This window comes from Diabrotica virgifera, chromosome 3 (genome assembly GCF_917563875.1).
Source record: "Diabrotica virgifera virgifera chromosome 3, PGI_DIABVI_V3a".
NCBI classification, from domain to species: Eukaryota; Metazoa; Arthropoda; class Insecta; order Coleoptera; family Chrysomelidae; genus Diabrotica; species Diabrotica virgifera.
In genome coordinates this window covers 163,580,716-163,592,756 of record NC_065445.1, presented here as the reverse complement: position 1 = coordinate 163,592,756, position 12,041 = coordinate 163,580,716, and the positions used below count along the sequence as shown (strand labels likewise).

Genomic DNA, 12,041 nt, shown 5'->3' with positions numbered 1-12,041 from the left:
GATGTATTATTTGGTATGGCCACATATCGTCAGTGATGTAATAATACATCCTATCTGTTTTTTCATGAGTTTTGTAAGAGAGACTAAAAACTTGTCTTAGGGTCACCTCCTGTTTTCATATGATATTTTTTGACTTGTTTTGTAGTAAATTAAACTATCTATGAACTACAAAACAAGTCAAAACTTACATATGAACACAGGAGGTGACCTTAAAACATGTTTTTCCATCTCTCATACAAAACTCATGAAAAAACAGATAGGAGGTATTGTCCCATCAGCAAGGATGTACAGTGATGAGTGCTCTAATAACCGGCAAAATATGGGCAACATATTTAGTTGTGAGATAAAAAGAAATGAAACTAGTCGAGCTGGGAAATTTAGCGAAATTAACCTTTAAATTTACGTTATATTGATCCCACCTTTACACATATCGGAGGAGTATGTCAACTAAAACTGTCACTGTGACAGTGGTAGTTTCCAAACTCATCTGATACGTCTGAAGGTGGTACACAATCAATACAATCTAAATGTATAAGTTAATATCGCTAAATTTCCCAGCTCGACTAGTTTCATGTCTTTTTATCTCACTACTTAATACATCTTTTGTGCTATTTTGCCGGTTATTAGAGCGCTCATCACTGTATTTCTGGTATATCCAGGGAATGTCTACAAAATATATTTTGAATGTCCAGAGAACATTCGTGGACATTCATGGAATGTTCCAATAAGACATTCAGGTAATGTTTAAAATGCTGACACAGGATTTTCCTGGGATGTTCAGGGAACATGTTTTCGGGGATATTCCAGGAATTTTTCAATGTCTGTGTACCTTCTATGGACCTATATGGAATATTTTGGTGTTATTACCGCCGCACTCCACTTGCGATTTGTAATCAGGAAGATTGAACACATTGTTTCAAATACAAGTCAATCCATTTGGGACTAAATAATCATGGATTGACTTCTATTTGAAAGAATGTGTTCAATCTTCACAACTACAAATCGCAAGTGGAGTCCGGCGCTTAGGGCTACTTCCTCTTCGATATTATGTATTATACTACAGAAATCAGGAACTTTCCTTCTAAATATATGTATGCATCTTGGCCATCAAACATATTCTTCCAAACATTTTTTTAAGGGGTTACATAGGTCTTGTGGGTAAAAAAAGTGACTTTTTAAAAAATTATATCTTGGAAACTAAAAATTATTTTTATTTATAATTGAAACATGTAAAAGTATAGTACTCTCAAAAACATTTCAGCCAAAAATATTCATTTTTGTAGAGTTTAAGTTTTTTTGCGTTGGCAGCATAACTAAGTCCAGTCTCATCTGAAATTAAAAAGTTTCTTGTAGTTTATACCTCTGGCTAGAATATGAACGGAGGAATTAAAAAAAAATGAAATTTGAAGATTTTACATAAGTTTAAACACATTTTTGACCCCAATTTTTCTCATTTTTAAAGTAGTTTTTTTTATAAAACAAAAATGACCTCATCTAATAAAAAATCCTTTGTTCATTCACTAGCCAGAGGTATAAACTACAAGAAACTTTGATTTCAGATGAGACTGGACTTGTTATGCTGCTCACCGCAAAAAAGGGCTGTTGTCGAAAAATTGCAGTCAACTCTACAAAAATGAATATTTTTGGCTGAAATGTTTTTGAGAGTACTATACTTTTACATGTTTCAATTATAAATAAAAATAATTTTTAGTTTCCAAGATATAATTTTTTTAAAAAGTCACTTTTTTTACCTGCAAGACAACAACTTAACAAATTGTTGATTTCAAATTGTAACAGTTGTTTTGCAAAGTATGCTGCCCTCTTGTATTTTCTGTGTTATCTTCATCATACAATTACTTCATCTAAAAACTTTCTGCGATATATTCGCAACAACAAAAACAAACAAAACAAAAAAAAATAAAACAAAAGTTTAACCACCTTCACACCACAGAATCAAGCAATCAAGTTACACAAATTTTCAAACACCTCACCTAACACAGCGTCTCAAGTACGATTGCGCGAATTGGTAAATATAACAGACACGGTTAAACACAGTATTGGGACCGTGTATGCATCTTTCAACATCCGTGCACATCCGTGTATGTACAAGTTCGGCAAAGCGACCCCTATTTCTACGCTCTGCAACTTTATTCGCACTTTAATTATATTCGTACTTTAAATATTGGCCAATTATATTAGTCCTGGTTACTGGATAATTGTCAAGGCCATAGCCCAAAAAAATAATAAGAAGAAAAAATAAGTTTCAGGTTATGCTATCAAAACGTAAACAAGTGTATGTAGTAAATAAAATTAGTTATTAAAATGCAGTACTGCAAGCAAAATAGAATTATTTAAATTTACCTTTATGTAATAATTGCATATCATATCAATATTGTGGAGCAATATATAATTTTTCTGCTTCAATGACAGAAGGTATGAAATATACGTTAATTTGACAATTTCGGAATTATTTAAGATAGTTGCAATATTTCTCCGCGACTCGCGCACGGTCGTTTCTCGTTTCCCTTCCAAGTACTTGCACACCGCGAATAGGTAATAGGTATTTAGTCCATTCCGAAGTTGTAGTCATGCCCCGCTCACTCTAATAAAAAACATGTAATCGTATTTATTTTCCTTCCATTTAGTCAGAGGCGCTGATGTCGGCCTTGTGATTGGTGGAACATGACTTTTGACAAATCCTGTGAATCTGTGTTCGTGTTCGTTCGTTCGTTGTCCTTCACTTATTTTATATGGTCGGTTATGTGATGTGTTTCTGTGTCACCATAAAAAGCTGATATTCAGTCGTGTTTTTTGATATTTTTGTTATTTCATAATCGAGTACTTTTTAAAGGTAAGTTTTTCTGATTGTAGGTACTGTTTATCCAACAGTTTTAAAATACACATTTTATTTCACGTTTTGTTGTTAGGTCTAATGGCTCCGTTCAGCTGTTGTGTGCAGACGGTGGAAAAATTCGACAAGTAAACATTTATTTAATCCAAATTACTCATATTTCTATGTAAAATGTCACATTATTGTTTAAATAAATAAGTAAGAAACAAAAGTTGTTTGTGTTTTACCTTTATTGTCCACTTGAATAAATAAAATATTAAATATTGGAAGTACCGTATGGAGGGGAGGCTATGATGTACCTAGCATGGAGGCTAGATTATTCCACTGCTAGATTATTCCACTCTTCCTATCCAATCAATAACAAGAACGTTTAAAATTTCACACCTATCATGTAGAAGCTACAGACCACTTATGTGGAGGCCAGATTTGTAGTATCCTTCCAATTAGGCATTCCAATGAAACGTCAAACATGGCCGGGTGTGGGCAAAATCTAACCTTACATCGACATTAATTTGTAAAGAAAATCCTGTTTGGTTGTTTTTTTTATGTTAATTGTGTAGGAAAATCTGCGAAATTGTGATAACAAATTAAATATGAAGTGGTTTATCGCCTACAGAACTGAATTATCCCATATTAGTTACCAGTTTGGGTCAATACCTACTATGGGATAATTCAGTTATGTAGGCGATAAACTAGTTTATATTTATTTGCTATCACAATTTCGGTGCACAATTAACAATAAAAAACAAAACCAAACAGGATATTCTTTACAAAAACTGATGTAAACCCTATATTATTAAATTTTTGCCCACTGCCGGCCATATTATATCACGTGATTTGGAATGGTCAATTAAACAGGTGCTGAAATACGTGACATATTTTTTGAAGGGTAAGTTCGCATTCTACCAAATCACACACTTTTTTCTATGGTTGTAGTTTGTTTTAGGTAGAGCTAAAGTTCTTATGGAAATCCAACGTTGCCAGTTGATCTTGAGAAAACTGTCATCTGTCATTAGTGTCATTTATGAAAAGTGATTTATTTTTTATTTTTTGCTTGTCTTGTTTTCTGTTTTGTTGCCCTTGCCAGTGTATTTTATTTTAGTTGCTTTTTGAGTTTTTTTATTAAGGGTTTAGGCGCAAAATTTCGGCTCCAATGCTTTTTAAATGCATTAATTTTTTGCGAATACTGAGAAAACTAATAAATATTGTTGAAAAATTTTAAACACAGAATGAAAGATTACATTATTACCGAGGGCTGAAAGTCCCTTAGAATAAATAAATTTTTTTAATGAGATAGGTATTTAAAATTAAAAATCACACATTTTCTGTTTTTTTTTTCACAACTGTAACTTATTAAAATAAACATTATGGAAGTTTTCAGGGACTTTTGGCCCTCGGTAATAACGTAATCTTTCATTCTGCCCTTAAATTTTTCAAAAATACTTATTAGTTTTCTCAGAATTAAAAAAAATTAATGCATTTAAAAAGCATTAGAGACGAAATTTTGCCCCTACGCCCTTGATGGCATAGACATTAGTCATTCAGTCAGTTGTAATAACAAATATACAATCCTATCCTTAATACAATACAGTAATAATAATCCCATACTATACTGATACAATAAAGGACAGTAAAATGGATATCGGATAAGATGTACATTTAGGATAAAAAAAGGATTCAAATCTAAACTGAAATCATAAAAAATTTCATGCTCGCATACAAATCTTATGGAAATGTGCATGTGTCTGACAAGAAATCTATAATTTATATTTTTGTTGTGAGCCCGTAGCCAGCAGACTGGATATTGAATGGTGCATGTATATTAAGTTTGATTAAATTTTTATAGAGGCAGTTTAAATGCTGTTAAAACTTAGTGCCTACATTCAAAGAAGATATGATCAAGATCACCCTGTTTCCTGCAATGTTTGCAATTATCGTCTTCAATTACATTTATTTTAAATAAATGAGTTACCTATATTGCTTTTTGAGTTATATTTCAGTTATTAAGAGTAACTAGGTTTTTTATATAAAAAAATTTAGATGAAGTCTAAGACGAAGATGAAATTTAGGATGAAGTCTCTGACAATATTAGAATAGCTCGCTTTGGAAAGAAAAATAAAAATGGGCACCATCCATTTAAAGTGTTCTTATCTTCAACTGAAAATGTTCAGACAGCAGACATGCAGTTCTTAAACAGAAACACATTGACCATGCTAAAACCATCTTTATCAGCATTGATCAGACCCCTAATAAAGGGAAGGTACTTGAATCTGTATATAAAATTTGAGCTTTTGTCTCCTCAGGAAGCAGGGGACAGAACCTGTCGATACGGTATTATAATATCCCAAAGGTAATTCAAAAAACCTCTAAGCCACAATGACTTGGGCAAGCTCTCCATTTTTATTGAAAATGGTAGAGGACTTCGGACTAAATTGACAACTCTGACTCTAAATGTTTCTAACTGCTACTTTGATGTGATCATATTTACTGAAACATGGTTAACACCTGATACAAGCGATGCTGAAATTGGTTTATTTAATTACGATATCTACAGCATCTAGCGATGCTGAAATTGGTTTATTTAATTACGATATCTACACACAAGACCTGACACAAGAATCCATTAATTTCGACAGTGGAGGTGGTGTGTTAATAGCTGTTAAACAAGTTTTATCCCATCAGATGTTTCTGCTGGACAGGTGTTTGTTCAAATGAACAACAAAAATCATATTGACACCAAATGAGGATGCTATAATGGTAGATAGACTTTTTTATAAAAAATGAATGCATTGATGGTAGCGGGTAGATACTTCTCTGCGATCCCGGCAGGGAAATGATCTACTTCAGGAATAGCACACCTGCCCACGCGAGCTCATGGATTTCCCCAGCATCCCTTCACCGGGGAAACCATGTCCTATCCCAAAGCAATCCCATCTCCACCCTTTCCTCCCTCCACATCCAGTCCAACTCGCCAACACGCACTAGCCAAGCGTGGCGTTTTAATGGCTTAAAACCCCAAAGGCAAATTTTCATGAAAGACGATAGTACTGAACGGCCCTCAGTCTCCGGCCGCTCCAATACCCCCAACCAAGGTAGCGGATGGAAAAGGGTTGGAGCAGAGGGTGCTAAGAATCCCCGGAAAAGATCAGGCTACCACAAAGAACGACAAATGCATATCACCTCATACAATGTTAGAACCCTTATATCGGACCAGAAAATGATGGAACTGGAGGAAGAGCTGAAAACAATAAAATGGGACATCATCGGCCTCAGCGAAATCAGACGAAGAGGAGAAGCCCAAATTACTCTTAAATCGGGACATTTATTTCATTTTAGAGGAGAAGAAGACACTTCACACGGTGGAGTAGGATTTATTATACATAGAAAACACACCCAAAATATAACTAAAATTAACAGCATAAGTCCCAGGATTGTATACCTCATCTTCAAACTAAATGCAAGATATAACCTTAAGATAATCCAGGCATATGCTCCAACGACAAGCCACTCCGATGAAGAAATTGAAAAATTTTATGATGACCTAGAAACAGCATTACATACTACACCAGCATATTATACAATAATTATGGGCGACTTTAATGCGAAAATTGGCTTCAAACAAGATGATGCAGAAGTAGCAATGGGCAAGTATGGGTATGGCGACAGAAATGAACGAGGACAAAGACTGCTTAATTTCTTACACCAGGAAAATTTATCCATGATGAACTCTTTTTTCGATAAAAAGCCTCAGCGTAAATGGACATGGATAAGCCCAGATGGCAGTGTCAAAAATGAGATAGATTTTATCATAACAAACAGAAAAGAAATCATTAAAGACATTGAAATACTTAACAAATTTTCGGTAGGAAGCGACCACAGATTAATCCGAGCAAAGATACGATTAAATGTCAATTTCGAAAGAACCAAGATGATCTTCAAAACACGAAAGACGAAATGGATTCCCCCAGGAAACAACAACCTCTATGAAGATGTACTAACCAGACGTATACAAGACCTTGAAAACGACATAGAAGACATTGAACAAGCAAATAATGTCATAACGAAAGCACTAAAAGAAACAGAAAGGGAGTGCTGCCCGACTGTCGTGACCCATAAAGAAAAATTAAGCCAAAATACCAAAGAGTTAATAAGTAAACAATTGACGGAAAAATACGACTCCAACTACACAACACTGAAGAAATTAAATAAAGATATCCACCGATCAATCCGAAAAGACATAAGAGAAAACAACACAAGAGAAATAACTCACATAATTCAAGAAAACAAAGGTTTAAAAGTTTTGAGGCGTAATACGAATAACATCGGTAACAAAAATATGTACAAAATCAGAAACAAAGATGGCAACATTGCCACGGATAAAGCCGAAATCCTCAAGGTTGTCGAATCGTTTTATCGCGAAATGTATGAGAGCACCAACGAAAGGCAAGATCAGCCCCTGCCCAAAATCACAAACCAGGGATCAGAATTAATGCCAGAAGTAACACCACATGAAGTTAAAAAGGCACTTTCAGAAATGAAAAATAATAAATCCCCTGGCGATGACGGAATAGTAATCGAAGCAATCAAACAAGGTGGAAATAAAATTATCCAGGCTTTGGCCAAACTTTTCACCCAATGCATTTACCAAGGAAAAACTCCTTCTCAATGGAACAATGCAGTCATTGTTTTATTACACAAAAAGGGTGACATAACAGATCTGAAAAACTACCGTCCTATCAGTTTGCTATCACACATATATAAACTTTTCACAAAAATTATCAAAAAAAGACTGGAGGCTAAGTTAGACTTCTATCAACCTAGAGAACAAGCTGGATTTAGATCTGGATATAGCACTAACGACCACTTACTGGTAATAAAAAATCTAATAGAGAAGTCTGCGGAATACAACAAACCATTGGCACTGATATTCGTGGACTACGAGAAAGCATTTGATACCATAAGCCAGCAGAAAATGTTAAAAGCATTGACAGAATGCCGAATAGACCATCGCTACATTAACATGATCAAATATATCTACCAAACGGCAACGGCTAGCGTAAGACTGTCTGAACAACAAACAAATACATTCTGTATACAGCGAGGAGTACGGCAGGGAGACACCATCTCACCAAAGCTGTTCACAACCCTTTTAGAACACACATTTAAGAAGGCAGATCTAAACGAATATGGTATCAATATAAATGGAGAGAAGCTCAGTCATTTGAGATTCGCAGATGACATTGTCCTTATAGCCGATCGTATGGATGATGCAATAATAATGTTGAACAAATTATATTACGCTTCCTTAGAGGTCGGACTAAAGATTAATATCAACAAGACGCAAATAATGACTAATCTGGTGCTAAATCGTAATATTGTTGTTGATGGAATGGATATTGAGCAGACTACATCTTATAAGTACTTAGGACATGAAATTCGGTTGGGACGAGATAACCAGACGTGCGAACTCCCACGTCGCATAGGATTAGCCTGGGCAGCGTTTGGTAAACTTAACTATGTATTTAAATCGGACTTGCCCATATGCCTCAAAAGGAAAATCTTTGACCAATGTGTGTTGCCTGTACTCACTTATGGAGCCGAAACATTAACACTAACAAAAAAGGTAGTGAACAAGATTCGCGTAACTCAGAGGGCTATGGAGCGCCAGATGTTGGGTGTCTCCCTGAGAGACCGAATCCCAAACGAAGAAATACGCCGTAGAACAAAAACAACAGACGCTGTCGAAAAAATCGCGTCGCTTAAGTGGAATTGGGCAGGACACGTCGCCAGATTGCCAGACAACCGATGGACAAAACGTATTGTCGAGTGGAGGCCGCGAGAAGAAGCACTACGGAGCAGAGGACGCCCACTAACCAGATGGGCCGATGATTTGAAACATGTTGTCGGTAACTGGATGCAAGCCGCACAAAATAGAGATGAATGGAAAGAGCTGAGGGAGACCTATGTCCAGCAGTGGACGCGTACGGGTTGATGATGATGATGATGATGATGATGAATGCATTGAGAAGAAAATTGAATTAATAAGACTTGCTTCAGCAAGTGTAAACATTGAAAGAACTATACAATGGCTAAAATCTTTAAAAATCAAAGTACAAGTTACTTTATTCCTATTAAATAGTTTCCTTATATGAACTGATATGAATATTATTTGAGGTATTGTTAATCTTTTTATAACAATACTTAATAATGATAAAAATTAATTTATGTGTACAGTAGAACCCTGATTGTCCGTGCTCCTCGGGGTCAGATGTGGCATGGATAATTGAAATTTATTTCTTATATAATAATATAATACATATATACGTATATACATACATATGTACCTACCATAAAAAGATAATAGAAAAAATGAATCTTTCATTACGAGTCTTCTTCTTGGCTTACAGAGTTTCCGTCGAGTGAATTAAGGTGACGCTATTTTGATAAAACCTCAAAAATGCAACTTCAGTATTAGAAAACCATAGCACGGATAATCAGGGTTCTACTGTATATATTATCTGAATTCACAGATGATATGAGTGTAGTCAAGTGTGAATATTCTTTTCAAGTAAAAGTACCTATAAGAAATAAAACAATCTTTTAAAACAAGTTTTTTACTTATATAATTGGAATAAAACTGATAATACATTATAAAAATATACCTCTACCAAAATTTTTAACATTTCTTGTATAAAATCTACATCAAATGGTACTTTAATAAGAAGTGTGGACTTATCAAATGGACAAAACACTACAAAATAACATATTTGTAGTCCTGTAAGTAGCAATTGCACCTGTCCATAAATACATATGATTTTTCTTTAACATAATATTGTTTTCCCTCAATTATGCATAAATATTTAAGGTCACGTAAAATTGATTGCACAGATTTTGTTTTACCTGCCAGAGGACAGTTTATTTCTAGACATTTTCCGGAAACAATTCCATTGACACTGCCAGTCATACTTAGAGTTATTTTTTCATACATATTTAAAGCAACTGATTCATAATTTTTTCCCACGGAAGGGTACAGTATTTTCTTTAAAATTGGAATTATACAATTGGTTGACTTTAAGTGGCCAACTTAGGCTTTTATTTTTATCATAAGTAAATAAATGGCAATAAATTGTCCCAGTTACTTGCAGTCACGTCAGCTTTTTTCATGCTTCTCCAGTTTGGTTTAGCATAGCTAAAGATATTTCAACAGAGTTACTGCAGCTTACTTCAACATTATTTGAGTAAAATAGAGCTAAATCATAATTTAGTACAATATCAGTAGCCCATTTATCAGCAGACTGGTAGGACTTTATTGTTGACTATGTTGTATTATTGTTTTTTAAATTATCCCCACTGTTGTTTGATGTCTGTGGTGCTTAATTTTTTCAAATTTTCCATGGTATGCCTGTAAGCAATAAAAAAGAATTATAAACAAAGTTGCAGCGAAATGGTTCTTTTATCAAACCATTATGTAATCACTTATCGAAAAATATATAGTAATGTGCCAATTATATGTTTGCATTTACCTGAATTTCCAGCTTTACATGTACAATTACATAGGTACAAACATTTTTAATATCAATCATTTCAATTTACAATTATAATGGTTTTTGGTGGGGTTGTCCTTTCAAATTGCTCGTTTGAAGGCACAATCACTGCGGTTTTCCCACTAGATGATAATATTTCACAAGTAATAATACGGTTGGAATCTAAAATTGCTTTCCTTTCTACCAACTACTAAGGTTGTTTTTCTTTTAATAAATGTGTTTAAAATATTCTTATCCTATCAAAAGTTGTCAACAACATAAACAAACATAACAAAGATCATCAGACAATGACAATTGACAGTAATTGATAGACGTCTCTTCTCATATTTGAAGATGTGGCAACAATGGATTTCCATAAGAACTTTAGCTCTTCCTGTTTGTTTTGACATTTCCGTTTTATTTAACCTAACCTATGTTTTGTTGTTTGGTTGTATACAAGGAGTTGTATATTGAAATTGAATTGATTCTTGTTTCATTGAATTATTGAATATAGAGGAGTTGTTCTGTTGCAAGTTGTTCTGAGTTGTATATTGAAATTGAATTGTTTCTTGTTTCATTGAATATAGACGAGTTCTTCTGTTGCAAGTTGTTCTAGTTTTGTTGTTTTAAAATCTGAGAAAAACTATTTATAGATAATGGTGAACTTAAACAAGAAATAGGCATGCAGTTTGCTGATTACTTAATTGTGTACTCACAACACATAGGTACAGGCATTATGCAAATACATACCATTTAGAGGATACTTCATTCAAATTGGAGGACTCTGCGATATTGGGCTTCCTTAATAGTTTACCAGACGTAGACACTGTCTTTTTCTTGGTAGAAAATGACACCTGTTTCACCCTTTCTGAATTTTCTCAAGTCTCATATTTGGATCAACGTGAAATTTGTTGGCTTTCACAGCTTTAATTTGATTAATGGCTGTCATTAAAATATCTTCACTGTTGCATTTTTGACCTAATGCAATTACTTACAGTGCTGAGCAGATAGTATCTTATGTAATTTCTATCTATCCCTCGGTTTTTGATTTGTGCGTAGGTGCTGAAGACTCCAGTTCTTCCCAAATATCACTGCTTGGAACTTAATTATTTAGTGTGACTCATGTAATACAAAGGTAGTGAATGTGCTGGCAAATATTTGATTGAATTAAAGATTTGATTGAATTTAATTTAATAAAATAATCAAGGCAAGTACATGAGTAGGAATGGTAGCATATTTTACATAGTATGTAGCTGACAAGATAACATACATTAACAGTTTCTCTGTAACAGTACATATTTTTGAGTTTGTTTTAATTATCCATTTTTTAAATTCATCATTTCCTTCCACACTTTCAGTATCAAATTTATAATTTGTGGCTACAATTAATGGCAGTCAATCAATCAGTCCTTTTTCCTGAAAGCCACAAAAATGTTGACAAAATTAAATCAAAACATATTTACATTACAACAAACCTTTTGTTATCTGAATTAGTCTTTCCACTTGTTTATCTCGAGTGTAGTGTATCAAATTATGCATGCTTTTATCTAGTTGTTTCACCTTTTTCCTTCTAGATATGCATACTTAATAATACTGTGCATACTCTCCAAGTACATATTTGTATTTATTAGTAATTCCTTTCTATAACAGTAGAACCCGGACTTAGT

At 34.0% G+C, this 12,041-nt stretch overlaps 1 long non-coding RNA gene across 1 annotated transcript; it reads right to left on the bottom strand.

Annotated features, from left to right (window-relative positions):
- Positions 1-9,449: 9,449 nt before the first annotated feature.
- LOC126882206 (uncharacterized) lies at positions 9,450-10,771 on the bottom strand. Its single transcript, XR_007697221.1, has 2 exons — positions 10,375-10,771; positions 9,450-10,253 (listed from the first exon to the last, which is right to left on the bottom strand). It is a non-coding gene; the product is annotated as an uncharacterized LOC126882206 (long non-coding RNA).
- Positions 10,772-12,041: the final 1,270 nt, after the last annotated feature.